The sequence below is a fragment of the Acipenser ruthenus genome, chromosome 23, assembly GCF_902713425.1.
Source record: "Acipenser ruthenus chromosome 23, fAciRut3.2 maternal haplotype, whole genome shotgun sequence".
Taxonomy (NCBI): Eukaryota; Metazoa; Chordata; class Actinopteri; order Acipenseriformes; family Acipenseridae; genus Acipenser; species Acipenser ruthenus.
In genome coordinates, this window is record NC_081211.1 from 10,844,077 (window position 1) to 10,872,062 (window position 27,986).

At 35.2% G+C, this 27,986-nt stretch overlaps 41 non-coding genes across 41 annotated transcripts; all 41 read right to left on the reverse strand.

The window, feature by feature from the left end:
* Positions 1–1,527: 1,527 nt before the first annotated feature.
* On the reverse strand, positions 1,528–1,600 carry trnak-uuu (transfer RNA lysine (anticodon UUU)). The gene has a single exon. It is a non-coding gene; the product is annotated as a tRNA-Lys (tRNA).
* A 1,005-nt stretch (positions 1,601–2,605) lies between these two features.
* trnak-uuu (transfer RNA lysine (anticodon UUU)) lies at positions 2,606–2,678 on the reverse strand. Its single transcript has one exon. It is a non-coding gene; the product is annotated as a tRNA-Lys (tRNA).
* Positions 2,679–3,643: 965 nt separating this feature from the next.
* Positions 3,644–3,716, reverse strand: trnak-uuu (transfer RNA lysine (anticodon UUU)). The gene has a single exon. It is a non-coding gene; the product is annotated as a tRNA-Lys (tRNA).
* A 299-nt stretch (positions 3,717–4,015) lies between these two features.
* On the reverse strand, positions 4,016–4,088 carry trnak-uuu (transfer RNA lysine (anticodon UUU)). Its single transcript has one exon. It is a non-coding gene; the product is annotated as a tRNA-Lys (tRNA).
* Positions 4,089–4,603: 515 nt separating this feature from the next.
* On the reverse strand, positions 4,604–4,676 carry trnak-uuu (transfer RNA lysine (anticodon UUU)). The gene has a single exon. It is a non-coding gene; the product is annotated as a tRNA-Lys (tRNA).
* A 506-nt stretch (positions 4,677–5,182) lies between these two features.
* On the reverse strand, positions 5,183–5,255 carry trnak-uuu (transfer RNA lysine (anticodon UUU)). Its single transcript has one exon. It is a non-coding gene; the product is annotated as a tRNA-Lys (tRNA).
* A 283-nt stretch (positions 5,256–5,538) lies between these two features.
* Positions 5,539–5,611, reverse strand: trnak-cuu (transfer RNA lysine (anticodon CUU)). Its single transcript has one exon. It is a non-coding gene; the product is annotated as a tRNA-Lys (tRNA).
* A 268-nt stretch (positions 5,612–5,879) lies between these two features.
* On the reverse strand, positions 5,880–5,952 carry trnak-uuu (transfer RNA lysine (anticodon UUU)). Its single transcript has one exon. It is a non-coding gene; the product is annotated as a tRNA-Lys (tRNA).
* A 1,553-nt stretch (positions 5,953–7,505) lies between these two features.
* trnak-uuu (transfer RNA lysine (anticodon UUU)) lies at positions 7,506–7,578 on the reverse strand. Its single transcript has one exon. It is a non-coding gene; the product is annotated as a tRNA-Lys (tRNA).
* Positions 7,579–8,768: 1,190 nt separating this feature from the next.
* On the reverse strand, positions 8,769–8,841 carry trnak-uuu (transfer RNA lysine (anticodon UUU)). Its single transcript has one exon. It is a non-coding gene; the product is annotated as a tRNA-Lys (tRNA).
* Positions 8,842–9,132: 291 nt separating this feature from the next.
* trnak-uuu (transfer RNA lysine (anticodon UUU)) lies at positions 9,133–9,205 on the reverse strand. Its single transcript has one exon. It is a non-coding gene; the product is annotated as a tRNA-Lys (tRNA).
* Positions 9,206–9,716: 511 nt separating this feature from the next.
* Positions 9,717–9,789, reverse strand: trnak-uuu (transfer RNA lysine (anticodon UUU)). The gene has a single exon. It is a non-coding gene; the product is annotated as a tRNA-Lys (tRNA).
* A 498-nt stretch (positions 9,790–10,287) lies between these two features.
* trnak-uuu (transfer RNA lysine (anticodon UUU)) lies at positions 10,288–10,360 on the reverse strand. The gene has a single exon. It is a non-coding gene; the product is annotated as a tRNA-Lys (tRNA).
* Positions 10,361–11,501: 1,141 nt separating this feature from the next.
* On the reverse strand, positions 11,502–11,574 carry trnak-uuu (transfer RNA lysine (anticodon UUU)). The gene has a single exon. It is a non-coding gene; the product is annotated as a tRNA-Lys (tRNA).
* A 291-nt stretch (positions 11,575–11,865) lies between these two features.
* Positions 11,866–11,938, reverse strand: trnak-uuu (transfer RNA lysine (anticodon UUU)). Its single transcript has one exon. It is a non-coding gene; the product is annotated as a tRNA-Lys (tRNA).
* Positions 11,939–12,440: 502 nt separating this feature from the next.
* trnak-uuu (transfer RNA lysine (anticodon UUU)) lies at positions 12,441–12,513 on the reverse strand. Its single transcript has one exon. It is a non-coding gene; the product is annotated as a tRNA-Lys (tRNA).
* Positions 12,514–12,999: 486 nt separating this feature from the next.
* On the reverse strand, positions 13,000–13,072 carry trnak-uuu (transfer RNA lysine (anticodon UUU)). Its single transcript has one exon. It is a non-coding gene; the product is annotated as a tRNA-Lys (tRNA).
* Positions 13,073–14,449: 1,377 nt separating this feature from the next.
* Positions 14,450–14,522, reverse strand: trnak-uuu (transfer RNA lysine (anticodon UUU)). The gene has a single exon. It is a non-coding gene; the product is annotated as a tRNA-Lys (tRNA).
* Positions 14,523–15,443: 921 nt separating this feature from the next.
* trnak-uuu (transfer RNA lysine (anticodon UUU)) lies at positions 15,444–15,516 on the reverse strand. The gene has a single exon. It is a non-coding gene; the product is annotated as a tRNA-Lys (tRNA).
* A 977-nt stretch (positions 15,517–16,493) lies between these two features.
* trnak-uuu (transfer RNA lysine (anticodon UUU)) lies at positions 16,494–16,566 on the reverse strand. Its single transcript has one exon. It is a non-coding gene; the product is annotated as a tRNA-Lys (tRNA).
* A 303-nt stretch (positions 16,567–16,869) lies between these two features.
* On the reverse strand, positions 16,870–16,942 carry trnak-uuu (transfer RNA lysine (anticodon UUU)). Its single transcript has one exon. It is a non-coding gene; the product is annotated as a tRNA-Lys (tRNA).
* Positions 16,943–17,436: 494 nt separating this feature from the next.
* Positions 17,437–17,509, reverse strand: trnak-uuu (transfer RNA lysine (anticodon UUU)). The gene has a single exon. It is a non-coding gene; the product is annotated as a tRNA-Lys (tRNA).
* A 961-nt stretch (positions 17,510–18,470) lies between these two features.
* trnak-uuu (transfer RNA lysine (anticodon UUU)) lies at positions 18,471–18,543 on the reverse strand. Its single transcript has one exon. It is a non-coding gene; the product is annotated as a tRNA-Lys (tRNA).
* A 283-nt stretch (positions 18,544–18,826) lies between these two features.
* On the reverse strand, positions 18,827–18,899 carry trnak-uuu (transfer RNA lysine (anticodon UUU)). The gene has a single exon. It is a non-coding gene; the product is annotated as a tRNA-Lys (tRNA).
* A 504-nt stretch (positions 18,900–19,403) lies between these two features.
* Positions 19,404–19,476, reverse strand: trnak-uuu (transfer RNA lysine (anticodon UUU)). Its single transcript has one exon. It is a non-coding gene; the product is annotated as a tRNA-Lys (tRNA).
* Positions 19,477–19,763: 287 nt separating this feature from the next.
* trnak-cuu (transfer RNA lysine (anticodon CUU)) lies at positions 19,764–19,836 on the reverse strand. Its single transcript has one exon. It is a non-coding gene; the product is annotated as a tRNA-Lys (tRNA).
* A 268-nt stretch (positions 19,837–20,104) lies between these two features.
* Positions 20,105–20,177, reverse strand: trnak-uuu (transfer RNA lysine (anticodon UUU)). The gene has a single exon. It is a non-coding gene; the product is annotated as a tRNA-Lys (tRNA).
* A 295-nt stretch (positions 20,178–20,472) lies between these two features.
* On the reverse strand, positions 20,473–20,545 carry trnak-uuu (transfer RNA lysine (anticodon UUU)). The gene has a single exon. It is a non-coding gene; the product is annotated as a tRNA-Lys (tRNA).
* A 960-nt stretch (positions 20,546–21,505) lies between these two features.
* Positions 21,506–21,578, reverse strand: trnak-uuu (transfer RNA lysine (anticodon UUU)). The gene has a single exon. It is a non-coding gene; the product is annotated as a tRNA-Lys (tRNA).
* A 295-nt stretch (positions 21,579–21,873) lies between these two features.
* Positions 21,874–21,946, reverse strand: trnak-uuu (transfer RNA lysine (anticodon UUU)). The gene has a single exon. It is a non-coding gene; the product is annotated as a tRNA-Lys (tRNA).
* A 498-nt stretch (positions 21,947–22,444) lies between these two features.
* Positions 22,445–22,517, reverse strand: trnak-uuu (transfer RNA lysine (anticodon UUU)). Its single transcript has one exon. It is a non-coding gene; the product is annotated as a tRNA-Lys (tRNA).
* A 299-nt stretch (positions 22,518–22,816) lies between these two features.
* Positions 22,817–22,889, reverse strand: trnak-cuu (transfer RNA lysine (anticodon CUU)). The gene has a single exon. It is a non-coding gene; the product is annotated as a tRNA-Lys (tRNA).
* Positions 22,890–23,157: 268 nt separating this feature from the next.
* trnak-uuu (transfer RNA lysine (anticodon UUU)) lies at positions 23,158–23,230 on the reverse strand. Its single transcript has one exon. It is a non-coding gene; the product is annotated as a tRNA-Lys (tRNA).
* A 490-nt stretch (positions 23,231–23,720) lies between these two features.
* Positions 23,721–23,793, reverse strand: trnak-cuu (transfer RNA lysine (anticodon CUU)). Its single transcript has one exon. It is a non-coding gene; the product is annotated as a tRNA-Lys (tRNA).
* A 296-nt stretch (positions 23,794–24,089) lies between these two features.
* On the reverse strand, positions 24,090–24,162 carry trnak-uuu (transfer RNA lysine (anticodon UUU)). Its single transcript has one exon. It is a non-coding gene; the product is annotated as a tRNA-Lys (tRNA).
* Positions 24,163–24,647: 485 nt separating this feature from the next.
* trnak-uuu (transfer RNA lysine (anticodon UUU)) lies at positions 24,648–24,720 on the reverse strand. The gene has a single exon. It is a non-coding gene; the product is annotated as a tRNA-Lys (tRNA).
* Positions 24,721–25,803: 1,083 nt separating this feature from the next.
* trnak-uuu (transfer RNA lysine (anticodon UUU)) lies at positions 25,804–25,876 on the reverse strand. Its single transcript has one exon. It is a non-coding gene; the product is annotated as a tRNA-Lys (tRNA).
* Positions 25,877–26,164: 288 nt separating this feature from the next.
* Positions 26,165–26,237, reverse strand: trnak-uuu (transfer RNA lysine (anticodon UUU)). Its single transcript has one exon. It is a non-coding gene; the product is annotated as a tRNA-Lys (tRNA).
* A 491-nt stretch (positions 26,238–26,728) lies between these two features.
* Positions 26,729–26,801, reverse strand: trnak-uuu (transfer RNA lysine (anticodon UUU)). The gene has a single exon. It is a non-coding gene; the product is annotated as a tRNA-Lys (tRNA).
* A 522-nt stretch (positions 26,802–27,323) lies between these two features.
* trnak-uuu (transfer RNA lysine (anticodon UUU)) lies at positions 27,324–27,396 on the reverse strand. The gene has a single exon. It is a non-coding gene; the product is annotated as a tRNA-Lys (tRNA).
* A 508-nt stretch (positions 27,397–27,904) lies between these two features.
* Positions 27,905–27,977, reverse strand: trnak-uuu (transfer RNA lysine (anticodon UUU)). Its single transcript has one exon. It is a non-coding gene; the product is annotated as a tRNA-Lys (tRNA).
* Positions 27,978–27,986: the final 9 nt, after the last annotated feature.

Consider the following 27,986-nt stretch of genomic DNA (forward strand, 5'->3'; position numbering starts at 1 on the left):
AAAAAGATATACAGAAAGAATAAAAAAAGAAAAAAAAGAAAAGAAAGAAAGAAAGAAAGAAAGAAAGAAAGAAAGAAAGAAAGAAAAAGAAAAAGATAAAGAAAGAAAAAATCAAATAGCTCAACATTCTGGGTCGTCTAGTGGTTAGCATTCGGTGCTCTAACCTCTGTGGCCTGGTTTGATTCAGTTCCAGGGAAGGGTTTTTTTTTTGCATTTTTCCAAAATTGGGAAAGGGTAAAAAAGAAAGAAAGAAAGAAAGAAAGAAAGAAAGAAAGAAAGAAAGAAAAAGAAAAAGTAAAAGAAAGAAAAAATCAAACAGCTCAACATTCCTGGTCGTCTAGTGGTTAGCATTCGGTGCTCTGACCGCTGTGGACTGGATTGATTCACTTCCAGGGAAGGTTTTTTTTTTGCATTTTTTCCATAATTGGGAAAGGGTAAAAAAGAAAGAAAGAAAGAAAGAAAGAAAGAAAGAAAGAAAGAAAGAAAGAAAGAGAGAAAGAAAGAAAGAAAGAAAGAAAAAGAAAAAGATAAAGAAAGAAAAAATCAAATAGCTCAACATTCTGGGTCGTCTAGTGGTTAGCATTCGGTGCTCTAACCTCTGTGGCCTGGTTTGATTCAGTTCCAGGGAAGGGTTTTTTTTTTGCATTTTTCCAAAATTGGGAAAGGGTAAAAAAGAAAGAAAGAAAGAAAGAAAGAAAGAAAGAAAGAAAGAAAGAAAGAAAGAAAGAAAAAGAAAAAGATAAAGAAAGAAAAAATCAAATAGCTCAACATTCCAGGTCGTCTAGTGGTTAGCATTCGGTGCTCTAACCTCTGTGGCCTGGTTTGATTCACTTCCAGGGAAGGGTTTTTTTTTTGCATTTTTTCCAAAATTGGGAAAGGGTAAAAAAGAAAGAAAGAAAGAAAGAAAGAAAGAAAGAAAGAAAGAAAGAAAGAAAGAAAGAAAGAAAGAAAGAAAGATAAAGAAAGAAAAAATCAAATAGCTCAACATTCTGGGTCGTCTAGTGGTTAGCATTCGGTGCTCTAACCTCTGTGGCCTGGTTTGATTCAGTTCCAGGGAAGGGTTTTTTTTTTGCATTTTTTCCAAAATTGGGAAAGGGTAAAAAAGAAAGAAAGAAAGAAAGAAAGAAAGAAAGAAAGAAAGAAAGAAAGAAAGAAAGAAAAAGAAAAAGTTAAAGAAAGAAAAAATCAAATAGCTCAACATTCCAGGTCGTCTAGTGGTTAGCATTCGGTGCTCTAACCTCTGTGGCCTGGTTTGATTCACTTCCAGGGAAGGGTTTTTTTTTTGCATTTTTTCCAAAATTGGGAAAGGGTAAAAAAGAAAGAAAGAAAGAAAGAAAGAAAGAAAGAAAGAAAGAAAGAAAAAGAAAAAGATAAAGAAAGAAAAAATCAAACAGCTCAACATTCCTGGTTGTCTAGTGGTTAGCATTCGGTGCTCTGACCGCTGTGGACTGGTTTGATTCACTTCCAGGGAAGGTTTTTTTTTTGCATTTTCTCCAACAAAGTGGGGAAGGTTAAAAAAAATAGCCTCGCCCAAACAGGGACTTGAACCCTGGACCCTCAGATTAAAAGTCTGATGCTCTACCGACTGAGCTATCCGGGCTCATTAAATAACAACGCTTACTTGGGCAGAAAAAAAGATATACAGAAAGAATAAAAAAAGAAAAAAAAGAAAAAGAAAGAAAGAAAGAAAGAAAGAAAGAAAGAAAGAAAGAAAGAAAGAAAGAAAGAAAGAAAGAAAGAAAGAAAGAAAGAAAGAAAGAAAGAAAGAAAGAAAGAAAAAGAAAAAGATAAAGAAAGAAAAAATCAAATAGCTCAACATTCTGGGTCGTCTAGTGGTTAGCATTCGGTGCTCTAACCTCTGTGGCCTGGTTTGATTCAGTTCCAGGGAAGGGTTTTTTTTTTGCATTTTTCCAAAATTGGGAAAGGGTAAAAAAGAAAGAAAGAAAGAAAGAAAGAAAGAAAGAAAGAAAGAAAGAAAGAAAGAAAGAAAGAAAGAAAGAAAGAAAAAGAAAAAGATAAAGAAAGAAAAAATCAAACAGCTCAACATTCCTGGTCGTCTAGTGGTTAGCATTCGGTGCTCTGACCGCTGTGGACTGGATTGATTCACTTCCAGGGAAGGTTTTTTTTTTGCATTTTTTCCAAAATTGGGAAAGGGTAAAAAAGAAAGAAAGAAAGAAAGAAAGAAAGAAAGAAAGAAAGAAAGAAAGAAAGAAAGAAAGAAAGAAAGAAAGAAAGAAAAAGAAAAAGATAAAGAAAGAAAAAATCAAATAGCTCAACATTCCAGGTCGTCTAGTGGTTAGCATTCGGTGCTCTAACCTCTGTGGCCTGGTTTGATTCACTTCCAGGGAAGGGTTTTTTTTTTGCATTTTTTCCAAAATTGGGAAAGGGTAAAAAAGAAAGAAAGAAAGAAAGAAAGAAAGAAAGAAAGAAAGAAAGAAAAAGAAAAAGATAAAGAAAGAAAAAATCAAACAGCTCAACATTCCTGGTTGTCTATTGGTTAGCATTCGGTGCTCTGACCGCTGTGGACTGGTTTGATTCACTTCCAGGGAAGGTTTTTTTTTTGCATTTTCTCCAACAAAGTGGGGAAGGTTAAAAAAAATAGCCTCGCCCAAACAGGGACTTGAACCCTGGACCCTCAGATTAAAAGTCTGATGCTCTACCGACTGAGCCATCCGGGCTCATTAAATAAAAACGCTTACTTGGGCAGAAAAAAAGATATACAGAAAGAATAAAAAAAGAAAAAAAAGAAAAGAAAGAAAGAAAGAAAGAAAGAAAGAAAGAAAGAAAGAAAGAAAGAAAGAAAGAAAAAGAAAAAGATAAAGAAAGAAAAAATCAAATAGCTCAACATTCCTGGTCGTCTAGTGGTTAGCATTCGGTGCTCTGACCGCTGTGGACTGGATTGATTCACTTCCAGGGAAGGTTTTTTTTTTGCATTTTTTCCATAATTGGGAAAGGGTAAAAAAGAAAGAAAGAAAGAAAGAAAGAAAGAAAGAAAGAAAGAAAGAAAGAAAGAAAGAAAGAAAGAAAGAAAGAAAGAAAGAAAAAGAAAAAGATAAAGAAAGAAAAAATCAAATAGCTCAACATTCCGGGTCGTCTAGTGGTTAGCATTCGGTGCTCTAACCTCTGTGGCCTGGTTTGATTCACTTCCAGGGAAGGGTTTTTTTTTTGCATTTTTTCCAAAATTGGGAAAGGGTAAAAAAGAAAGAAAGAAAGAAAGAAAGAAAGAAAGAAAGAAAGAAAGAAAGAAAGAAAGAAAGAAAGAAAAAGAAAAAGTTAAAGAAAGAAAAAATCAAATAGCTCAACATTCCGGGTCGTCTAGTGGTTAGCATTCGGTGCTCTAACCTCTGTGGCCTGGTTTGATTCACTTCCAGGGAAGGGTTTTATTTTTGCATTTTTTCCAAAATTGGGAAAGGGTAAAAAAGAAAGAAAGAAAGAAAGAAAGAAAGAAAGAAAGAAAGAAAGAAAGAAAGAAAGAAAAAGAAAAAGATAAAGAAAGAAAAAATCAAACAGCTCAACATTCCTGGTTGTCTAGTGGTTAGCATTCGGTGCTCTGACCGCTGTGGACTGGTTTGATTCACTTCCAGGGAAGGTTTTTTTTTTGCATTTTCTCCAACAAAGTGGGGAAGGTTAAAAAAAATAACCTCGCCCAAACAGGGACTTGAACCCTGGACCCACAGATTAAAAGTCTGATGCTCTACCGACTGAGCTATCCGGGCTCATTAAATAAAAACGCTTACTTGGGCAGAAAAAAAGATATACAGAAAGAATAAAAAAAGAAAAAAAAGAAAAGAAAGAAAGAAAGAAAGAAAGAAAGAAAGAAAGAAAGAAAGAAAGAAAGAAAGAAAGAAAGAGAAAAAGATAAAGAAAGAAAAAATCAAACAGCTCAACAGTCCTGGTTGTCTAGTGGTTAGCATTCGGTGCTCTGACCGCTGTGGACTGGTTTGATTCACTTCCAGGGAAGGTTTTTTTTTTGCATTTTCTCGAACAAAGTGGGGAAGGTTAAAAAAAATAGCCTCGCCCAAACAGGGACTTGAACCCTGGACCCTCAGATTAAAAGTCTGATGCTCTACCGACTGAGCTATCCGGGCTCATTAAATAAAAACGCTTACTTGGGCAGAAAAAAAGATATACAGAAAGAATAAAAAAAGAAAAAAAAGAAAAGAAAGAAAGAAAGAAAGAAAGAAAGAAAGAAAGAAAGAAAGAAAGAAAGAAAAAGAAAAAGATAAAGAAAGAAAAAGAAAAAGATAAAGAAAGAAAAAATCAAATAGCTCAACATTCTGGGTCGTCTAGTGGTTAGCATTCGGTGCTCTAACCTCTGTGGCCTGGTTTGATTCAGTTACAGGGAAGGGTTTTTTTTTTTGCATTTTTTTTAAAATTGGGAATGGGTAAAAAAGAAAGAAAGAAAGAAAGAAAGAAAGAAAGAAAGAAAGAAAGAAAAAGAAAAAGATAAAGAAAGAAAAAATCAAACAGCTCAACATTCCTGGTTGTCTAGTGGTTAGCATTCGGTGCTCTGACCGCTGTGGAGTGGTTTGATTCACTTCCAGGGAAGGTTTTTTTTTTGCATTTTCTCCAACAAAGTGGGGAAGGTTAAAAAAAATAGCCTCGCCCAAACAGGGACTTGAACCCTGGACCCTCAGATTAAAAGTTTGATGCTCTACCGACTGAGCTATCCGGGCTCATTAAATAAAAACGCTTACTTGGGCAGAAAAAAAGATATACAGAAAGAATAAAAAAAGAAAAAAAAGAAAAGAAAGAAAAAGAAAGAAAGAAAGAAAGAAAGAAAGAAAGAAAGAAAGAAAGAAAGAAAGAAAGAAAGAAAGAAAGAAAGAAAAAGAAAAAGATAAAGAAAGAAAAAATCAAATAGCTCAACATTCTGGGTCGTCTAGTGGTTAGCATTCGGTGCTCTAACCTCTGTGGCCTGGTTTGATTCAGTTACAGGGAAGGGTTTTTTTTTTGCATTTTTTCCAAAATTGGGAAAGGGTAAAAAAGAAAGAAAGAAAGAAAGAAAGAAAGAAAAAGAAAAAGATAAAGAAAGAAAAAATCAAACAGCTCAACATTCCTGGTTGTCTAGTGGTTAGCATTCGGTGCTCTGACCGCTGTGGACTGGTTTGATTCACTTCCAGGGAAGGTTTTTTTTTTGCATTTTCTCCAACAAAGTGGGGAAGGTTAAAAAAAATAGCCTCGCCCAAACAGGGACTTGAACCCTGGACCCTCAGATTAAAAGTTTGATGCTCTACCGACTGAGCTATCCGGGCTCATTAAATAAAAACGCTTACTTGGGCAGAAAAAAAGATATACAGAAAGAATAAAAAAAGAAAAAAAAGAAAAGAAAGAAAGAAAGAAAGAAAGAAAGAAAGAAAGAAAGAAAGAAAAAGAAAAAGATAAAGAAAGAAAAAATCAAACAGCTCAACATTCCTGGTTGTCTAGTGGTTAGCATTTGGTGCTCTGACCGCTGTGGACTGGTTTGATTCACTTCCAGGGAAGGTTTTTTTTTTGCATTTTCTCCAACAAAGTGGGGAAGGTTAAAAAAAATAGCCTCGCCCAAACAGGGACTTGAACCCTGGACCCTCAGATTAAGAGTCTGATGCTCTACCGACTGAGCTATCCGGGCTCATTAAATAAAAATGATTACTTGGGCAGAAAAAAAGATATACAGAAAGAATAAAAAAAGAAAAAAAAGTGAAAGAAAGAAAGAAAGAAAGAAAGAAAGAAAAAGAAAAAGATAAAGAAAGAAAAAATCAAACAGCTCAACATTCCTGGTTGTCTAGTGGTTAGCATTCGGTGCTCTGACCGCTGTGGACTGGTTTGATTCACTTCCAGGGAAGGTTTTTTTTTTGCATTTTCTCCAACAAAGTGGGGAAGGTTAAAAAAAATAGCCTCGCCCAAACAGGGACTTGAACCCTGGACCCTCAGATTAAAAGTCTGATGCTCTACCGACTGAGCTATCCGGGCTCATTAAATAAAAACGCTTACTTGGGCAGAAAAAAAGATATACAGAAAGAATAAAAAAAGAAAAAAAAGAAAAGAAAGAAAGAAAGAAAGAAAGAAAGAAAGAAAGAAAGAAAGAAAGAAAAAGAAAAAGATAAAGAAAGAAAAAATCAAATAGCTCAACATTCTGGGTCGTCTAGTGGTTAGCATTCGGTGCTCTAACCTCTGTGGCCTGGTTTGATTCAGTTCCAGGGAAGGGTTTTTTTTTTGCATTTTTCCAAAATTGGGAAAGGGTAAAAAAGAAAGAAAGAAAGAAAGAAAGAAAGAAAGAAAGAAAGAAAGAAAGAAAGAAAGAAAAAGAAAAAGTAAAAGAAAGAAAAAATCAAACAGCTCAACATTCCTGGTCGTCTAGTGGTTAGCATTCGGTGCTCTGACCGCTGTGGACTGGATTGATTCACTTCCAGGGAAGGTTTTTTTTTTGCATTTTTTCCATAATTGGGAAAGGGTAAAAAAGAAAGAAAGAAAGAAAGAAAGAAAGAAAGAAAGAAAGAAAGAAAGAGAGAAAGAAAGAAAGAAAGAAAGAAAAAGAAAAAGATAAAGAAAGAAAAAATCAAATAGCTCAACATTCTGGGTCGTCTAGTGGTTAGCATTCGGTGCTCTAACCTCTGTGGCCTGGTTTGATTCAGTTCCAGGGAAGGGTTTTTTTTTTGCATTTTTCCAAAATTGGGAAAGGGTAAAAAAGAAAGAAAGAAAGAAAGAAAGAAAGAAAGAAAGAAAGAAAGAAAGAAAGAAAGAAAGAAAGAAAAAGAAAAAGATAAAGAAAGAAAAAATCAAATAGCTCAACATTCCAGGTCGTCTAGTGGTTAGCATTCGGTGCTCTAACCTCTGTGGCCTGGTTTGATTCACTTCCAGGGAAGGGTTTTTTTTTTGCATTTTTTCCAAAATTGGGAAAGGGTAAAAAAGAAAGAAAGAAAGAAAGAAAGAAAGAAAGATAAAGAAAGAAAAAATCAAATAGCTCAACATTCTGGGTCGTCTAGTGGTTAGCATTCGGTGCTCTACCTCTGTGGCCTGGTTTGATTCAGTTCCAGGGAAGGGTTTTTTTTTTGCATTTTTTCCAAAATTGGGAAAGGGTAAAAAAGAAAGAAAGAAAGAAAGAAAGAAAGAAAGAAAGAAAGAAAGAAAGAAAGAAAGAAAGAAAGAAAGAAAGAAAAAGAAAAAGATAAAGAAAGAAAAAATCAAATAGCTCAACATTCCAGGTCGTCTAGTGGTTAGCATTCGGTGCTCTAACCTCTGTGGCCTGGTTTGATTCACTTCCAGGGAAGGGTTTTTTTTTTGCATTTTTTCCAAAATTGGGAAAGGGTAAAAAAGAAAGAAAGAAAGAAAGAAAGAAAGAAAGAAAGAAAGAAAGAAAAAGAAAAAGATAAAGAAAGAAAAAATCAAACAGCTCAACATTCCTGGTTGTCTAGTGGTTAGCATTCGGTGCTCTGACCGCTGTGGACTGGTTTGATTCACTTCCAGGGAAGGTTTTTTTTTTGCATTTTCTCCAACAAAGTGGGGAAGGTTAAAAAAAATAGCCTCGCCCAAACAGGGACTTGAACCCTGGACCCTCAGATTAAAAGTCTGATGCTCTACCGACTGAGCTATCCGGGCTCATTAAATAACAACGCTTACTTGGGCAGAAAAAAAGATATACAGAAAGAATAAAAAAAGAAAAAAAAGAAAAAGAAAGAAAGAAAGAAAGAAAGAAAGAAAGAAAGAAAGAAAGAAAGAAAGAAAGAAAGAAAGAAAGAAAGAAAGAAAGAAAAAGAAAAAGATAAAGAAAGAAAAAATCAAATAGCTCAACATTCTGGGTCGTCTAGTGGTTAGCATTCGGTGCTCTAACCTCTGTGGCCTGGTTTGATTCAGTTCCAGGGAAGGGTTTTTTTTTTGCATTTTTCCAAAATTGGGAAAGGGTAAAAAAGAAAGAAAGAAAGAAAGAAAGAAAGAAAGAAAGAAAGAAAGAAAGAAAGAAAAAGAAAAAGATAAAGAAAGAAAAAATCAAACAGCTCAACATTCCTGGTCGTCTAGTGGTTAGCATTCGGTGCTCTGACCGCTGTGGACTGGATTGATTCACTTCCAGGGAAGGTTTTTTTTTTGCATTTTTTCCATAATTGGGAAAGGGTAAAAAAGAAAGAAAGAAAGAAAGAAAGAAAGAAAGAAAGAAAGAAAGAAAGAAAGAAAGAAAGAAAGAAAGAAAGAAAGAAAGAAAGAAAAAGAAAAAGATAAAGAAAGAAAAAATCAAATAGCTCAACATTCCGGGTCGTCTAGTGGTTAGCATTCGGTGCTCTAACCTCTGTGGCCTGGTTTGATTCACTTCCAGGGAAGGGTTTTTTTTTTGCATTTTTTCCAAAATTGGGAAAGGGTAAAAAAGAAAGAAAGAAAGAAAGAAAGAAAGAAAGAAAGAAAGAAAGAAAGAAAGAAAGAAAAAGAAAAAGTTAAAGAAAGAAAAAATCAAATAGCTCAACATTCCGGGTCGTCTAGTGGTTAGCATTCGGTGCTCTAACCTCTGTGGCCTGGTTTGATTCACTTCCAGGGAAGGGTTTTATTTTTGCATTTTTTCCAAAATTGGGAAAGGGTAAAAAAGAAAGAAAGAAAGAAAGAAAGAAAGAAAGAAAGAAAGAAAGAAAGAAAGAAAAAGAAAAAGATAAAGAAAGAAAAAATCAAACAGCTCAACATTCCTGGTTGTCTAGTGGTTAGCATTCGGTGCTCTGACCGCTGTGGACTGGTTTGATTCACTTCCAGGGAAGGTTTTTTTTTTGCATTTTCTCCAACAAAGTGGGGAAGGTTAAAAAAAATAACCTCGCCCAAACAGGGACTTGAACCCTGGACCCACAGATTAAAAGTCTGATGCTCTACCGACTGAGCTATCCGGGCTCATTAAATAAAAACGCTTACTTGGGCAGAAAAAAAGATATACAGAAAGAATAAAAAAAGAAAAAAAAGAAAAGAAAGAAAGAAAGAAAGAAAGAAAGAAAGAAAGAAAGAAAGAAAGAAAGAAAAAGAAAAAGATAAAGAAAGAAAAAATCAAACAGCTCAACAGTCCTGGTTGTCTAGTGGTTAGCATTCGGTGCTCTGACCGCTGTGGACTGGTTTGATTCACTTCCAGGGAAGGGTTTTTTTTTGCATTTTCTCGAACAAAGTGGGGAAGGTTAAAAAAAATAGCCTCGCCCAAACAGGGACTTGAACCCTGGACCCTCAGATTAAAAGTCTGATGCTCTACCGACTGAGCTATCGGGGCTCATTAAACAAAAACGCTTACTTGGGCAGAAAAAAAGATATACAGAAAGAATAAAAAAAGAAAAAAAAGAAAAGAAAGAAAGAAAGAAAGAAAGAAAGAAAGAAAGAAAGAAAGAAAGAAAGAAAAAGAAAAAGATAAAGAAAGAAAAAGAAAAAGATAAAGAAAGAAAAAATCAAATAGCTCAACATTCTGGGTCGTCTAGTGGTTAGCATTCGGTGCTCTAACCTCTGTGGCCTGGTTTGATTCAGTTACAGGGAAGGGTTTTTTTTTTTGCATTTTTTTTAAAATTGGGAATGGGTAAAAAAGAAAGAAAGAAAGAAAGAAAGAAAGAAAGAAAGAAAGAAAAAGAAAAAGATAAAGAAAGAAAAAATCAAACAGCTCAACATTCCTGGTTGTCTAGTGGTTAGCATTCGGTGCTCTGACCGCTGTGGAGTGGTTTGATTCACTTCCAGGGAAGGTTTTTTATTTGCATTTTCTCCAACAAAGTGGGGAAGGTTAAAAAAAATAGCCTCGCCCAAACAGGGACTTGAACCCTGGACCCTCAGATTAAAAGTTTGATGCTCTACCGACTGAGCTATCCGGGCTCATTAAATAAAAACGCTTACTTGGGCAGAAAAAAAGATATACAGAAAGAATAAAAAAAGAAAAAAAAGAAAAGAAAGAAAAAGAAAGAAAGAAAGAAAGAAAGAAAGAAAGAAAGAAAGAAAGAAAGAAAGAAAGAAAGAAAGAAAAAGAAAAAGATAAAGAAAGAAAAAATCAAATAGCTCAACATTCTGGGTCGTCTAGTGGTTAGCATTCGGTGCTCTAACCTCTGTGGCCTGGTTTGATTCAGTTACAGGGAAGGGTTTTTTTTTTGCATTTTTTCCAAAATTGGGAAAGGGTAAAAAAGAAAGAAAGAAAGAAAGAAAGAAAGAAAAAGAAAAAGATAAAGAAAGAAAAAATCAAACAGCTCAACATTCCTGGTTGTCTAGTGGTTAGCATTCGGTGCTCTGACCGCTGTGGACTGGTTTGATTCACTTCCAGGGAAGGTTTTTTTTTTGCATTTTCTCCAACAAAGTGGGGAAGGTTAAAAAAAATAGCCTCGCCCAAACAGGGACTTGAACCCTGGACCCTCAGATTAAAAGTCTGATGCTCTACCGACTGAGCTATCCGGGCTCATTAAATAAAAACGCTTACTTGGGCAGAAAAAAAGATATACAGAAAGAATAAAAAAAGAAAAAAAAGAAAAGAAAGAAAGAAAGAAAGAAAGAAAGAAAGAAAGAAAGAAAGAAAGAAAGAAAAAGAAAAAGATAAAGAAAGAAAAAATCAAATAGCTCAACATTCTGGGTCGTCTAGTGGTTAGCATTCGGTGCTCTAACCTCTGTGGCCTGGTTTGATTCAGTTCCAGGGAAGGGTTTTTTTTTTGCATTTTTCCAAAATTGGGAAAGGGTAAAAAAGAAAGAAAGAAAGAAAGAAAGAAAGAAAGAAAGAAAGAAAGAAAGAAAGAAAAAGAAAAAGATAAAGAAAGAAAAAATCAAACAGCTCAACATTCCTGGTCGTCTAGTGGTTAGCATTCGGTGCTCTGACCGCTGTGGACTGGATTGATTCACTTCCAGGGAAGGTTTTTTTTTTGCATTTTTTCCATAATTGGGAAAGGGTAAAAAAGAAAGAAAGAAAGAAAGAAAGAAAGAAAGAAAGAAAGAAAGAAAGAAAGAAAGAAAGAAAGAAAAAGAAAAAGATAAAGAAAGAAAAAATCAAATAGCTCAACATTCCGGGTCGTCTAGTGGTTAGCATTCGGTGCTCTAACCTCTGTGGCCTGGTTTGATTCACTTCCAGGGAAGGGTTTTTTTTTTGCATTTTTTCCAAAATTGGGAAAGGGTAAAAAAGAAAGAAAGAAAGAAAGAAAGAAAGAAAGAAAGAAAGAAAGAAAGAAAGAAAGAAAGAAAGAAAAAGAAAAAGTTAAAGAAAGAAAAAATCAAATAGCTCAACATTCCGGGTCGTCTAGTGGTTAGCATTCGGTGCTCTAACCTCTGTGGCCTGGTTTGATTCACTTCCAGGGAAGGGTTTTATTTTTGCATTTTTTCCAAAATTGGGAAAGGGTAAAAAAGAAAGAAAGAAAGAAAGAAAGAAAGAAAGAAAGAAAGAAAGAAAAAGAAAAAGATAAAGAAAGAAAAAATCAAACAGCTCAACATTCCTGGTTGTCTAGTGGTTAGCATTCGGTGCTCTGACCGCTGTGGACTGGTTTGATTCACTTCCAGGGAAGGTTTTTTTTTTGCATTTTCTCCAACAAAGTGGGGAAGGTTAAAAAAAATAACCTCGCCCAAACAGGGACTTGAACCCTGGACCCACAGATTAAAAGTCTGATGCTCTACCGACTGAGCTATCCGGGCTCATTAAATAAAAACGCTTACTTGGGCAGAAAAAAAGATATACAGAAAGAATAAAAAAAGAAAAAAAAGAAAAGAAAGAAAGAAAGAAAGAAAGAAAGAAAGAAAGAAAGAAAGAAAGAAAGAAAAAGAAAAAGATAAAGAAAGAAAAAATCAAACAGCTCAACAGTCCTGGTTGTCTAGTGGTTAGCATTCGGTGCTCTGACCGCTGTGGACTGGTTTGATTCACTTCCAGGGAAGGGTTTTTTTTTGCATTTTCTCGAACAAAGTGGGGAAGGTTAAAAAAAATAGCCTCGCCCAAACAGGGACTTGAACCCTGGACCCTCAGATTAAAAGTCTGATGCTCTACCGACTGAGCTATCCGGGCTCATTAAATAAAAACGCTTACTTGGGCAGAAAAAAAGATATACAGAAAGAATAAAAAAAGAAAAAAAAGAAAAGAAAGAAAGAAAGAAAGAAAGAAAGAAAGAAAGAAAGAAAGAAAAAGAAAAAGATAAAGAAAGAAAAAGAAAAAGATAAAGAAAGAAAAAATCAAATAGCTCAACATTCTGGGTCGTCTAGTGGTTAGCATTCGGTGCTCTAACCTCTGTGGCCTGGTTTGATTCAGTTACAGGGAAGGGTTTTTTTTTTGCATTTTTTTTAAAATTGGGAATGGGTAAAAAAGAAAGAAAGAAAGAAAGAAAGAAAGAAAGAAAGAAAGAAAAAGAAAAAGATAAAGAAAGAAAAAATCAAACAGCTCAACATTCCTGGTTGTCTAGTGGTTAGCATTCGGTGCTCTGACCGCTGTGGAGTGGTTTGATTCACTTCCAGGGAAGGTTTTTTTTTTGCATTTTCTCCAACAAAGTGGGGAAGGTTAAAAAAAATAGCCTCGCCCAAACAGGGACTTGAACCCTGGACCCTCAGATTAAAAGTTTGATGCTCTACCGACTGAGCTATCCGGGCTCATTAAATAAAAACGCTTACTTGGGCAGAAAAAAAGATATACAGAAAGAATAAAAAAAGAAAAAAAAGAAAAGAAAGAAAAAGAAAGAAAGAAAGAAAGAAAGAAAGAAAGAAAGAAAGAAAGAAAGAAAGAAAAAGAAAAAGATAAAGAAAGAAAAAATCAAATAGCTCAACATTCTGGGTCGTCTAGTGGTTAGCATTCGGTGCTCTAACCTCTGTGGCCTGGTTTGATTCAGTTACAGGGAAGGGTTTTTTTTTTGCATTTTTTCCAAAATTGGGAAAGGGTAAAAAAGAAAGAAAGAAAGAAAGAAAGAAAGAAAAAGAAAAAGATAAAGAAAGAAAAAATCAAACAGCTCAACATTCCTGGTTGTCTAGTGGTTAGCATTCGGTGCTCTGACCGCTGTGGACTGGTTTGATTCACTTCCAGGGAAGGTTTTTTTTTTGCATTTTCTCCAACAAAGTGGGGAAGGTTAAAAAAAATAGCCTCGCCCAAACAGGGACTTGAACCCTGGACCCTCAGATTAAAAGTCTGATGCTCTACCGACTGAGCTATCCGGGCTCATTAAATAAAAACGCTTACTTGGGCAGAAAAAAAGATATACAGAAAGAATAAAAAAAGAAAAAAAAGAAAAGAAAGAAAGAAAGAAAGAAAGAAAGAAAGAAAGAAAGAAAAAGAAAAAGATAAAGAAAGAAAAAATCAAATAGCTCAACATTCTGGGTCGTCTAGTGGTTAGCATTCGGTGCTCTAACCTCTGTGGCCTGGTTTGATTCAGTTCCAGGGAAGGGTTTTTTTTTTGCATTTTTCCAAAATTGGGAAAGGGTAAAAAAGAAAGAAAGAAAGAAAGAAAGAAAGAAAGAAAGAAAGAAAGAAAGAAAGAAAAAGAAAAAGTAAAAGAAAGAAAAAATCAAACAGCTCAACATTCCTGGTCGTCTAGTGGTTAGCATTCGGTGCTCTGACCGCTGTGGACTGGATTGATTCACTTCCAGGGAAGGTTTTTTTTTTGCATTTTTTCCATAATTGGGAAAGGGTAAAAAAGAAAGAAAGAAAGAAAGAAAGAAAGAAAGAAAGAAAGAAAGAAAGAAAGAGAGAAAGAAAGAAAGAAAGAAAGAAAAAGAAAAAGATAAAGAAAGAAAAAATCAAATAGCTCAACATTCTGGGTCGTCTAGTGGTTAGCATTCGGTGCTCTAACCTCTGTGGCCTGGTTTGATTCAGTTCCAGGGAAGGGTTTTTTTTTTGCATTTTTCCAAAATTGGGAAAGGGTAAAAAAGAAAGAAAGAAAGAAAGAAAGAAAGAAAGAAAGAAAGAAAGAAAGAAAGAAAGAAAGAAAGAAAGAAAGAAAGATAAAGAAAGAAAAAATCAAATAGCTCAACATTCTGGGTCGTCTAGTGGTTAGCATTCGGTGCTCTAACCTCTGTGGCCTGGTTTGATTCAGTTCCAGGGAAGGGTTTTTTTTTTGCATTTTTTCCAAAATTGGGAAAGGGTAAAAAAGAAAGAAAGAAAGAAAGAAAGAAAGAAAGAAAGAAAGAAAGAAAGAAAGAAAGAAAGAAAGAAAGAAAGAAAGAAAGAAAAAGAAAAAGATAAAGAAAGAAAAAATCAAATAGCTCAACATTCCAGGTCGTCTAGTGGTTAGCATTCGGTGCTCTAACCTCTGTGGCCTGGTTTGATTCACTTCCAGGGAAGGGTTTTTTTTTTGCATTTTTTCCAAAATTGGGAAAGGGTAAAAAAGAAAGAAAGAAAGAAAGAAAGAAAGAAAGAAAGAAAGAAAGAAAAAGAAAAAGATAAAGAAAGAAAAAATCAAACAGCTCAACATTCCTGGTTGTCTAGTGGTTAGCATTCGGTGCTCTGACCGCTGTGGACTGGTTTGATTCACTTCCAGGGAAGGTTTTTTTTTTGCATTTTCTCCAACAAAGTGGGGAAGGTTAAAAAAAATAGCCTCGCCCAAACAGGGACTTGAACCCTGGACCCTCAGATTAAAAGTCTGATGCTCTACCGACTGAGCTATCCGGGCTCATTAAATAACAACGCTTACTTGGGCAGAAAAAAAGATATACAGAAAGAATAAAAAAAGAAAAAAAAGAAAAAGAAAGAAAGAAAGAAAGAAAGAAAGAAAGAAAGAAAGAAAGAAAGAAAGAAAGAAAGAAAAAGAAAAAGATAAAGAAAGAAAAAATCAAATAGCTCAACATTCTGGGTCGTCTAGTGGTTAGCATTCGGTGCTCTAACCTCTGTGGCCTGGTTTGATTCAGTTCCAGGGAAGGGTTTTTTTTTTGCATTTTTCCAAAATTGGGAAAGGGTAAAAAAGAAAGAAAGAAAGAAAGAAAGAAAGAAAGAAAGAAAGAAAGAAAGAAAGAAAGAAAAAGAAAAAGATAAAGAAAGAAAAAATCAAACAGCTCAACATTCCTGGTCGTCTAGTGGTTAGCATTCGGTGCTCTGACCGCTGTGGACTGGATTGATTCACTTCCAGGGAAGGTTTTTTTTTTGCATTTTTTCCAAAATTGGGAAAGGGTAAAAAAGAAAGAAAGAAAGAAAGAAAGAAAGAAAGAAAGAAAGAAAGAAAGAAAGAAAGAAAGAAAGAAAGAAAAAGAAAAAGATAAAGAAAGAAAAAATCAAATAGCTCAACATTCCAGGTCGTCTAGTGGTTAGCATTCGGTGCTCTAACCTCTGTGGCCTGGTTTGATTCACTTCCAGGGAAGGGTTTTTTTTTTGCATTTTTTCCAAAATTGGGAAAGGGTAAAAAAGAAAGAAAGAAAGAAAGAAAGAAAGAAAAAGAAAAAGATAAAGAAAGAAAAAATCAAACAGCTCAACATTCCTGGTTGTCTATTGGTTAGCATTCGGTGCTCTGACCGCTGTGGACTGGTTTGATTCACTTCCAGGGAAGGTTTTTTTTTTGCATTTTCTCCAACAAAGTGGGGAAGGTTAAAAAAAATAGCCTCGCCCAAACAGGGACTTGAACCCTGGACCCTCAGATTAAAAGTCTGATGCTCTACCGACTGAGCCATCCGGGCTCATTAAATAAAAACGCTTACTTGGGCAGAAAAAAAGATATACAGAAAGAATAAAAAAAGAAAAAAAAGAAAAGAAAGAAAGAAAGAAAGAAAGAAAGAAAGAAAGAAAGAAAGAAAGAAAGAAAGAAAGAAAAAGAAAAAGATAAAGAAAGAAAAAATCAAATAGCTCAACATTCCTGGTCGTCTAGTGGTTAGCATTCGGTGCTCTGACCGCTGTGGACTGGATTGATTCACTTCCAGGGAAGGTTTTTTTTTTGCATTTTTTCCATAATTGGGAAAGGGTAAAAAAGAAAGAAAGAAAGAAAGAAAGAAAGAAAGAAAGAAAGAAAGAAAGAAAGAAAGAAAGAAAGAAAGAAAGAAAGAAAGAAAAAGAAAAAGATAAAGAAAGAAAAAATCAAATAGCTCAACATTCCGGGTCGTCTAGTGGTTAGCATTCGGTGCTCTAACCTCTGTGGCCTGGTTTGATTCACTTCCAGGGAAGGGTTTTTTTTTTGCATTTTTTCCAAAATTGGGAAAGGGTAAAAAAGAAAGAAAGAAAGAAAGAAAGAAAGAAAGAAAGAAAGAAAGAAAGAAAGAAAGAAAGAAAGAAAGAAAGAAAGAAAAAGAAAAAGTTAAAGAAAGAAAAAATCAAATAGCTCAACATTCCGGGTCGTCTAGTGGTTAGCATTCGGTGCTCTAACCTCTGTGGCCTGGTTTGATTCACTTCCAGGGAAGGGTTTTATTTTTGCATTTTTTCCAAAATTGGGAAAGGGTAAAAAAGAAAGAAAGAAAGAAAGAAAGAAAGAAAGAAAGAAAGAAAGAAAGAAAGAAAAAGAAAAAGATAAAGAAAGAAAAAATCAAACAGCTCAACATTCCTGGTTGTCTAGTGGTTAGCATTCGGTGCTCTGACCGCTGTGGACTGGTTTGATTCACTTCCAGGGAAGGTTTTTTTTTTGCATTTTCTCCAACAAAGTGGGGAAGGTTAAAAAAAATAACCTCGCCCAAACAGGGACTTGAACCCTGGACCCACAGATTAAAAGTCTGATGCTCTACCGACTGAGCTATCCGGGCTCATTAAATAAAAACGCTTACTTGGGCAGAAAAAAAGATATACAGAAAGAATAAAAAAAGAAAAAAAAGAAAAGAAAGAAAGAAAGAAAGAAAGAAAGAAAGAAAGAAAGAAAGAAAGAAAGAAAGAAAGAAAGAAAAAGAAAAAGATAAAGAAAGAAAAAATCAAACAGCTCAACAGTCCTGGTTGTCTAGTGGTTAGCATTCGGTGCTCTGACCGCTGTGGACTGGTTTGATTCACTTCCAGGGAAGGGTTTTTTTTTGCATTTTCTCGAACAAAGTGGGGAAGGTTAAAAAAAATAGCCTCGCCCAAACAGGGACTTGAACCCTGGACCCTCAGATTAAAAGTTTGATGCTCTACCGACTGAGCTATCCGGGCTCATTAAATAAAAACGCTTACTTGGGCAGAAAAAAAGATATACAGAAAGAATAAAAAAAGAAAAAAAAGAAAAGAAAGAAAAAGAAAGAAAGAAAGAAAGAAAGAAAGAAAGAAAGAAAGAAAGAAAGAAAGAAAGAAAGAAAAAGAAAAAGATAAAGAAAGAAAAAATCAAATAGCTCAACATTCTGGGTCGTCTAGTGGTTAGCATTCGGTGCTCTAACCTCTGTGGCCTGGTTTGATTCAGTTACAGGGAAGGGTTTTTTTTTTGCATTTTTTCCAAAATTGGGAAAGGGTAAAAAAGAAAGAAAGAAAGAAAGAAAGAAAGAAAAAGAAAAAGATAAAGAAAGAAAAAATCAAACAGCTCAACATTCCTGGTTGTCTAGTGGTTAGCATTCGGTGCTCTGACCGCTGTGGACTGGTTTGATTCACTTCCAGGGAAGGTTTTTTTTTTGCATTTTCTCCAACAAAGTGGGGAAGGTTAAAAAAAATAGCCTCGCCCAAACAGGGACTTGAACCCTGGACCCTCAGATTAAAAGTCTGATGCTCTACCGACTGAGCCATCCGGGCTCATTAAATAAAAACGCTTACTTGGGCAGAAAAAAAGATATACAGAAAGAATAAAAAAAGAAAAAAAAGAAAAGAAAGAAAGAAAGAAAGAAAGAAAGAAAGAAAGAAAGAAAGAAAGAAAGAAAGAAAGAAAAAGAAAAAGATAAAGAAAGAAAAAATCAAATAGCTCAACATTCCTGGTCGTCTAGTGGTTAGCATTCGGTGCTCTGACCGCTGTGGACTGGATTGATTCACTTCCAGGGAAGGTTTTTTTTTTGCATTTTTTCCATAATTGGGAAAGGGTAAAAAAGAAAGAAAGAAAGAAAGAAAGAAAGAAAGAAAGAAAGAAAGAAAGAAAGAAAGAAAGAAAGAAAGAAAAAGAAAAAGATAAAGAAAGAAAAAATCAAATAGCTCAACATTCCGGGTCGTCTAGTGGTTAGCATTCGGTGCTCTAACCTCTGTGGCCTGGTTTGATTCACTTCCAGGGAAGGGTTTTTTTTTTGCATTTTTTCCAAAATTGGGAAAGGGTAAAAAAGAAAGAAAGAAAGAAAGAAAGAAAGAAAGAAAGAAAGAAAGAAAGAAAGAAAGAAAAAGAAAAAGTTAAAGAAAGAAAAAATCAAATAGCTCAACATTCCAGGTCGTCTAGTGGTTAGCATTCGGTGCTCTAACCTCTGTGGCCTGGTTTGATTCACTTCCAGGGAAGGGTTTTATTTTTGCATTTTTTCCAAAATTGGGAAAGGGTAAAAAAGAAAGAAAGAAAGAAAGAAAGAAAGAAAGAAAGAAAGAAAGAAAGAAAGAAAGAAAGAAAGAAAGAAAAAGAAAAAGATAAAGAAAGAAAAAATCAAACAGCTCAACATTCCTGGTTGTCTAGTGGTTAGCATTCGGTGCTCTGACCGCTGTGGACTGGTTTGATTCACTTCCAGGGAAGGTTTTTTTTTTGCATTTTCTCCAACAAAGTGGGGAAGGTTAAAAAAAATAACCTCGCCCAAACAGGGACTTGAACCCTGGACCCACAGATTAAAAGTCTGATGCTCTACCGACTGAGCTATCCGGGCTCATTAAATAAAAACGCTTACTTGGGCAGAAAAAAAGATATACAGAAAGAATAAAAAAAGAAAAAAAAGAAAAGAAAGAAAGAAAGAAAGAAAGAAAGAAAGAAAGAAAGAAAGAAAAAGAAAAAGATAAAGAAAGAAAAAATCAAACAGCTCAACAGTCCTGGTTGTCTAGTGGTTAGCATTCGGTGCTCTGACCGCTGTGGACTGGTTTGATTCACTTCCAGGGAAGGGTTTTTTTTTGCATTTTCTCGAACAAAGTGGGGAAGGTTAAAAAAAATAGCCTCGCCCAAACAGGGACTTGAACCCTGGACCCTCAGATTAAAAGTTTGATGCTCTACCGACTGAGCTATCCGGGCTCATTAAATAAAAACGCTTACTTGGGCAGAAAAAAAGATATACAGAAAGAATAAAAAAAGAAAAAAAAGAAAAGAAAGAAAGAAAGAAAGAAAGAAAGAAAGAAAGAAAGAAAGAAAGAAAGAAAGAAAGAAAGAAAGAAAGAAAGAAAGAAAAAGAAAAAGATAAAGAAAGAAAAAATCAAATAGCTCAACATTCTGGGTCGTCTAGTGGTTAGCATTCGGTGCTCTAACCTCTGTGGCCTGGTTTGATTCAGTTACAGGGAAGGGTTTTTTTTTTGCATTTTTTCCAAAATTGGGAAAGGGTAAAAAAGAAAGAAAGAAAGAAAGAAAGAAAGAAAAAGAAAAAGATAAAGAAAGAAAAAATCAAACAGCTCAACATTCCTGGTTGTCTAGTGGTTAGCATTCGGTGCTCTGACCGCTGTGGACTGGTTTGATTCACTTCCAGGGAAGGGTTTTTTTTTGCATTTTCTCCAACAAAGTGGGGAAGGTTAAAAAAAATAGCCTCGCCCAAACAGGGACTTGAACCCTGGACCCTCAGATTAAAAGTTTGATGCTCTACCGACTGAGCTATCCGGGCTCATTAAATAAAAACGCTTACTTGGGCAGAAAAAAAGATATACAGAAAGAATAAAAAAAGAAAAAAAAGAAAAGAAAGAAAGAAAGAAAGAAAGAAAGAAAGAAAGAAAGAAAGAAAGAAAAAGAAAAAGATAAAGAAAGAAAAAATCAAACAGCTCAACATTCCTGGTTGTCTAGTGGTTAGCATTTGGTGCTCTGACCGCTGTGGACTGGTTTGATTCACTTCCAGGGAAGGTTTTTTTTTTGCATTTTCTCCAACAAAATGGGGAAGGTTAAAAAAAATAGCCTCGCCCAAACAGGGACTTGAACCCTGGACCCTCAGATTAAGAGTCTGATGCTCTACCGACTGAGCTATCCGGGCTCATTAAATAAAAATGATTACTTGGGCAGAAAAAAAGATATACAGAAAGAATAAAAAAAGAAAAAAAAGTGAAAGAAAGAAAGAAAGAAAGAAAGAAAGAAAAAGAAAAAGATAAAGAAAGAAAAAATCAAACAGCTCAACATTCCTGGTTGTCTAGTGGTTAGCATTCGGTGCTCTGACCGCTGTGGACTGGTTTGATTCACTTCCAGGGAAGGTTTTTTTTTTGCATTTTCTCCAACAAAGTGGGGAAGGTTAAAAAAAATAGCCTCGCCCAAACAGGGACTTGAACCCTGGACCCTCAGATTAAAAGTCTGATGCTCTACCGACTGAGCTATCCGGGCTCATTAAATAAAAACGCTTACTTGGGCAGAAAAAAAGATATACAGAAAGAATAAAAAAAGAAAAAAAAGAAAAAGAAAGAAAGAAAGAAAGAAAGAAAGAAAGAAAGAAAGAAAGAAAGAAAGAAAGAAAAAGAAAAAGATAAAGAAAGAAAAAATCAAATAGCTCAACATTCCGGGTCGTCTAGTGGTTAGCATTCGGTGCTCTGACCGCTGTGGACTGGTTTGATTCACTTCCAGGGAAGGTTTTTTTTTTGCATTTTCTCCAACAAAGTGGGGAAGGTTAAAAAAATAGCCTCGCCCAAACAGGGACTTGAACCCTGGACCCTCAGATTAAAAGTCTGATGCTCTACCGACTGAGCTATCCGGGCTCATTAAATAAAAACGCTTACTTGGGCAGAAAAAAAGATATACAGAAAGAATAAAAAAAGAAAAAAGAAAAGAAAGAAAGAAATAAAGAAAGAAAGAAAGAAAGAAAGAAAGAAAGAAAGAAAGAAAGAAAGAAAGAAAGAAAGAAAGAAAAAGAAAAAGATAAAGAAAGAAAAAATCAAATAGCTCAACATTCCGGGTCGTCTAGTGGTTAGCATTCGGTGCTCTAACCTCTGTGGCCTGGTTTGATTCACTTCCAGGGAAGGGTTTTTTTTTTGCATTTTTTCCAAAATTGGGAAAGGGTAAAAAAGAAAGAAAGAAAGAAAGAAAGAAAGAAAGAAAGAAAGAAAGAAAGAAAGAAAGAAAGAAAGAAAAAGAAAAAGATAAAGAAAGAAAAAATCAAATAGCTCAACATTCCGGGTCGTCTAGTGGTTAGCATTCGGTGCTCTAACCTCTGTGGCCTGGTTTGATTCACTTCCAGGGAAGGGTTTTTTTTTTGCATTTTTTCCAAAATTGGGAAAGGGTAAAAAAGAAAGAAAGAAAGAAAGAAAGAAAGAAAGAAAGAAAGAAAGAAAGAAAGAAAGAAAGAAAAAGAAAAAGTTAAAGAAAGAAAAAATCAAATAGCTCAACATTCCGGGTCGTCTAGTGGTTAGCATTCGGTGCTCTAACCTCTGTGGCCTGGTTTGATTCACTTCCAGGGAAGGGTTTTATTTTTGCATTTTTTCCAAAATTGGGAAAGGGTAAAAAAGAAAGAAAGAAAGAAAGAAAGAAAGAAAGAAAGAAAGAAAGAAAGAAAAAGAAAAAGATAAAGAAAGAAAAAATCAAACAGCTCAACATTCCTGGTTGTCTAGTGGTTAGCATTCGGTGCTCTGACCGCTGTGGACTGGTTTGATTCACTTCCAGGGAAGGTTTTTTTTTTGCATTTTCTCCAACAAAGTGGGGAAGGTTAAAAAAAATAACCTCGCCCAAACAGGGACTTGAACCCTGGACCCACAGATTAAAAGTCTGATGCTCTACCGACTGAGCTATCCGGGCTCATTAAATAAAAACGCTTACTTGGGCAGAAAAAAAGATATACAGAAAGAATAAAAAAAGAAAAAAAAGAAAAGAAAGAAAGAAAGAAAGAAAGAAAGAAAGAAAGAAAGAAAGAAAGAAAGAAAGAAAAAGAAAAAGATAAAGAAAGAAAAAATCAAACAGCTCAACAGTCCTGGTTGTCTAGTGGTTAGCATTCGGTGCTCTGACCGCTGTGGACTGGTTTGATTCACTTCCAGGGAAGGGTTTTTTTTTGCATTTTCTCGAACAAAGTGGGGAAGGTTAAAAAAAATAGCCTCGCCCAAACAGGGACTTGAACCCTGGACCCTCAGATTAAAAGTTTGATGCTCTACCGACTGAGCTATCCGGGCTCATTAAATAAAAACGCTTACTTGGGCAGAAAAAAAGATATACAGAAAGAATAAAAAAAGAAAAAAAAGAAAAGAAAGAAAAAGAAAGAAAGAAAGAAAGAAAGAAAGAAAGAAAGAAAGAAAGAAAGAAAGAAAGAAAGAAAGAAAAAGAAAAAGATAAAGAAAGAAAAAATCAAATAGCTCAACATTCTGGGTCGTCTAGTGGTTAGCATTCGGTGCTCTAACCTCTGTGGCCTGGTTTGATTCAGTTACAGGGAAGGGTTTTTTTTTTGCATTTTTTCCAAAATTGGGAAAGGGTAAAAAAGAAAGAAAGAAAGAAAGAAAGAAAGAAAAAGAAAAAGATAAAGAAAGAAAAAATCAAACAGCTCAACATTCCTGGTTGTCTAGTGGTTAGCATTCGGTGCTCTGACCGCTGTGGACTGGTTTGATTCACTTCCAGGGAAGGGTTTTTTTTTGCATTTTCTCCAACAAAGTGGGGAAGGTTAAAAAAAATAGCCTCGCCCAAACAGGGACTTGAACCCTGGACCCTCAGATTAAAAGTTTGATGCTCTACCGACTGAGCTATCCGGGCTCATTAAATAAAAACGCTTACTTGGGCAGAAAAAAAGATATACAGAAAGAATAAAAAAAGAAAAAAAAGAAAAGAAAGAAAGAAAGAAAGAAAGAAAGAAAGAAAGAAAGAAAGAAAGAAAGAAAGAAAGAAAAAGAAAAAGATAAAGAAAGAAAAAATCAAACAGCTCAACATTCCTGGTTGTCTAGTGGTTAGCATTTGGTGCTCTGACCGCTGTGGACTGGTTTGATTCACTTCCAGGGAAGGTTTTTTTTTTGCATTTTCTCCAACAAAGTGGGGAAGGTTAAAAAAAATAGCCTCGCCCAAACAGGGACTTGAACCCTGGACCCTCAGATTAAGAGTCTGATGCTCTACCGACTGAGCTATCCGGGCTCATTAAATAAAAATGATTACTTGGGCAGAAAAAAAGATATACAGAAAGAATAAAAAAAGAAAAAAAAGTGAAAGAAAGAAAGAAAGAAAGAAAGAAAGAAAAAGAAAAAGATAAAGAAAGAAAAAATCAAACAGCTCAACATTCCTGGTTGTCTAGTGGTTAGCATTCGGTGCTCTGACCGCTGTGGACTGGTTTGATTCACTTCCAGGGAAGGTTTTTTTTTTGCATTTTCTCCAACAAAGTGGGGAAGGTTAAAAAAAATAGCCTCGCCCAAACAGGGACTTGAACCCTGGACCCTCAGATTAAAAGTCTGATGCTCTACCGACTGAGCTATCCGGGCTCATTAAATAAAAACGCTTACTTGGGCAGAAAAAAAGATATACAGAAAGAATAAAAAAAGAAAAAAAAGAAAAAGAAAGAAAGAAAGAAAGAAAGAAAGAAAGAAAGAAAGAAAGAAAGAAAGAAAGAAAAAGAAAAAGATAAAGAAAGAAAAAATCAAATAGCTCAACATTCTGGGTCGTCTAGTGGTTAGCATTCGGTGCTCTAACCTCTGTGGCCTGGTTTGATTCAGTTACAGGGAAGGGTTTTTTTTTTTGCATTTTTTCCAAAATTGGGAAAGGGTAAAAAAGAAAGAAAGAAAGAAAGAAAGAAAGAAAGAAAGAAAAAGAAAAAGATAAAGAAAGAAAAAATCAAACAGCTCAACATTCCTGGTTGTCTAGTGGTTAGCATTTGGTGCTCTGACCGCTGTGGACTGGTTTGATTCACTTCCAGGGAAGGTTTTTTTTTTGCATTTTCTCCAACAAAGTGGGGAAGGTTAAAAAAAATAGCCTCGCCCAAACAGGGACTTGAACCCTGGACCCTCAGATTAAGAGTCTGATGCTCTACCGACTGAGCTATCCGGGCTCATTAAATAAAAATGCTTACTTGGGCAGAAAAAAAGATATACAGAAAGAATAAAAAAAGAAAAAAAAGAATGAAAAAGAAAGAAAGAAAGAAAGAAAGAAAGAAAGAAAGAAAGAAAGAAAGAAAGAAAAAGAAAAAGATAAAGAAAGAAAAAATCAAACAGCTCAACATTCCTGGTTGTCTAGTGGTTAGCATTCGGTGCTCTGACCGCTGTGGAGTGGTTTGATTCACTTCCAGGGAAGGTTTTTTTTTTGCATTTTCTCCAACAAAGTGGGGAAGGTTAAAAAAAATAACCTCGCCCAAACAGGGACTTGAACCCTGGACCCTCAGATTAAAAGTCTGATGCTCTACCGACTGAGCTATCCGGGCTCATTAAACAAAAACGCTTACTTGGGCAGAAAAAAAGATATACAGAAAGAATAAAAAAAGAAAAAAAAGAAAAGAAAGAAAGAAAGAAAGAAAGAAAGAAAGAAAGAAAGAAAGAAAGAAAGAAAGAAAGAAAAAGAAAAAGATAAAGAAAGAAAAAATCAAATAGCTCAACATTCTGGGTCGTCTAGTGGTTAGCATTCGGTGCTCTAACCTCTGTGGCCTGGTTTGATTCAGTTACAGGGAAGGGGTTTTTTTTTTGCATTTTTTCCAAAATTGGGAAAGGGTAAAAAAGAAAGAAAGAAAGAAAGAAAGAAAGAAAAAGAAAAAGATAAAGAAAGAAAAAATCAAAGAGCTCAACATTCCTGGTTGTCTAGTGGTTAGCATTCGGTGCTCTGACCGCTGTGGACTGGTTTGATTCACTTCCAGGGAAGGTTTTTTTTTTGCATTTTCTCCAACAAAGTGGGGAAGGTTAAAAAAAATAGCCTCGCCCAAACAGGGACTTGAACCCTGGACCCTCAGATTAAAAGTTTGATGCTCTACCGACTGAGCTATCCGGGCTCATTAAATAAAAACGCTTACTTGGGCAGAAAAAAAGATATACAGAAAGAATAAAAAAAGAAAAAAAAGAAAAGAAAGAAAGAAAGAAAGAAAGAAAGAAAGAAAGAAAGAAAGAAAGAAAAAGAAAAAGAAAAAGAAAGAAAAAGAAAAAGATAAAGAAAGAAAAAATCAAATAGCTCAACATTCTGGGTCGTCTAGTGGTTAGCATTCGGTGCTCTAACCTCTGTGGCCTGGTTTGATTCAGTTACAGGGAAGGGTTTTTTTTTTGCATTTTTTTTAAAATTGGGAATGGGTAAAAAAGAAAGAAAGAAAGAAAGAAAGAAAGAAAGAAAGAAAGAAAGAAAAAGAAAAAGATAAAGAAAGAAAAAATCAAACAGCTCAACATTCCTGGTTGTCTAGTGGTTAGCATTCGGTGCTCTGACCGCTGTGGACTGGTTTGATTCACTTCCAGGGAAGGTTTTTTTTTTGCATTTTCTCCAACAAAGTGGGGAAGGTTAAAAAAAATAGCCTCGCCCAAACAGGGACTTGAACCCTGGACCCTCAGATTAAAAGTTTGATGCTCTACCGACTGAGCTATCCGGGATCATTAAATAAAAACGCTTACTTGGGCAGAAAAAAAGATATACAGAAAGAATAAAAAAAGAAAAAAAAGAAAAGAAAGAAAGAAAGAAAGAAAGAAAGAAAGAAAGAAAGAAAGAAAGAAAGAAAGAAAGAAAGAAAGAAAGAAAGAAAAAGAAAAAGATAAAGAAAGAAAAAATCAAATAGCTCAACATTCTGGGTCGTCTAGTGGTTAGCATTCGGTGCTCTAACCTCTGTGGCCTGGTTTGATTCAGTTACAGGGAAGGGTTTTTTTTTTGCATTTTTTCCAAAATTGGGAAAGGGTAAAAAAGAAAGAAAGAAAGAAAGAAAGAAAGAAAAAGAAAAAGATAAAGAAAGAAAAAATCAAACAGCTCAACATTCCTGGTTGTCTAGTGGTTAGCATTCGGTGCTCTGACCGCTGTGGACTGGTTTGATTCACTTCCAGGGAAGGTTTTTTTTTTGCATTTTCTCCAACAAAGTGGGGAAGGTTAAAAAAAATAGCCTCGCCCAAACAGGGACTTGAACCCTGGACCCTCAGATTAAAAGTTTGATGCTCTACCGACTGAGCTATCCGGGCTCATTAAATAAAAACGCTTACTTGGGCAGAAAAAAAGATATACAGAAAGAATAAAAAAAGAAAAAAAAGTGAAAGAAAGAAAGAAAGAAAGAAAGAAAGAAAGAAAGAAAGAAAGAAAGAAAAAGAAAAAGATAAAGAAAGAAAAAATCAAACAGCTCAACATTCCTGGTTGTCTAGTGGTTAGCATTCGGTGCTCTGACCGCTGTGGAGTGGTTTGATTCACTTCCAGGGAAGGTTTTTTTTTTGCATTTTCTCCAACAAAGTGGGGAAGGTTAAAAAAAATAGCCTCGCCCAAACAGGGACTTGAACCCTGGACCCTCAGATTAAAAGTTTGATGCTCTACCGACTGAGCTATCCGGGCTCATTAAATAAAAACGCTTACTTGGGCAGAAAAAAAGATATACAGAAAGAATAAAAAAAGAAAAAAAGAAAAGAAAGAAAGAAAGAAAGAAAGAAAGAAAGAAAGAAAGAAAGAAAGAAAGAAAGAAAGAAAGAAAGAAAAAGAAAAAGATAAAGAAAGAAAAAATCAAATAGCTCAACATTCTGGGTCGTCTAGTGGTTAGCATTCGGTGCTCTAACCTCTGTGGCCTGGTTTGATTCAGTTACAGGGAAGGGTTTTTTTTTTGCATTTTTTCCAAAATTGGGAAAGGGTAAAAAAGAAAGAAAGAAAGAAAGAAAGAAAGAAAAAGAAAAAGATAAAGAAAGAAAAAATCAAACAGCTCAACAGTCCTGGTTGTCTAGTGGTTAGCATTCGGTGCTCTGACCGCTGTGGACTGGTTTGATTCACTTCCAGGGAAGGTTTTTTTTTTGCATTTTCTCGAACAAAGTGGGGAAGGTTAAAAAAAATAGCCTCGCCCAAACAGGGACTTGAACCCTGGACCCTCAGATTAAAAGTCTGATGCTCTACCGACTGAGCTATCCGGGCTCATTAAATAAAAACGCTTACTTGGGCAGAAAAAAAGATATACAGAAAGAATAAAAAAAGAAAAAAAAGAAAAGAAAGAAAGAAAGAAAGAAAGAAAGAAAGAAAGAAAGAAAGAAAGAAAGAAAGAAAGAAAAAGAAAAAGATAAAGAAAGAAAAAGAAAAAGATAAAGAAAGAAAAAATCAAATAGCTCAACATTCTGGGTCGTCTAGTGGTTAGCATTCGGTGCTCTAACCTCTGTGCCCTGGTTTGATTCAGTTACAGGGAAGGGTTTTTTTTTTGCATTTTTTTTAAAATTGGGAATGGGTAAAAAAGAAAGAAAGAAAGAAAGAAAGAAAGAAAGAAAGAAAGAAAGAAAAAGAAAAAGATAAAGAAAGAAAAAATCAAACAGCTCAACATTCCTGGTTGTCTAGTGGTTAGCATTCGGTGCTCTGACCGCTGTGGACTGGTTTGATTCACTTCCAGGGAAGGGTTTTTTTTTGCATTTTCTCCAACAAAGTGGGGAAGGTTAAAAAAAATAGCCTCGCCCAAACAGGGACTTGAACCCTGGACCCTCAGATTAAAAGTTTGATGCTCTACCGACTGAGCTATCCGGGCTCATTAAATAAAAACGCTTACTTGGGCAGAAAAAAAGATATACAGAAAGAATAAAAAAAGAAAAAAAAGAAAAGAAAGAAAGAAAGAAAGAAAGAAAGAAAGAAAGAAAGAAAGAAAGAAAGAAAGAAAGAAAGAAAGAAAAAGAAAAAGATAAAGAAAGAAAAAATCAAATAGCTCAACATTCTGGGTCGTCTAGTGGTTAGCATTCGGTGCTCTAACCTCTGTGGCCTGGTTTGATTCAGTTACAGGGAAGGGTTTTTTTTTTGCATTTTTTTTAAAATTGGGAATGGGTAAAAAAGAAAGAAAGAAAGAAAGAAAGAAAGAAAGAAAGAAAGAAAGAAAAAGAAAAAGATAAAGAAAGAAAAAATCAAACAGCTCAACATTCCTGGTTGTCTAGTGGTTAGCATTCGGTGCTCTGACCGCTGTGGACTGGTTTGATTCACTTCCAGGGAAGGGTTTTTTTTTGCATTTTCTCCAACAAAGTGGGGAAGGTTAAAAAAAATAGCCTCGCCCAAACAGGGACTTGAACCCTGGACCCTCAGATTAAAAGTTTGATGCTCTACCGACTGAGCTATCCGGGCTCATTAAAT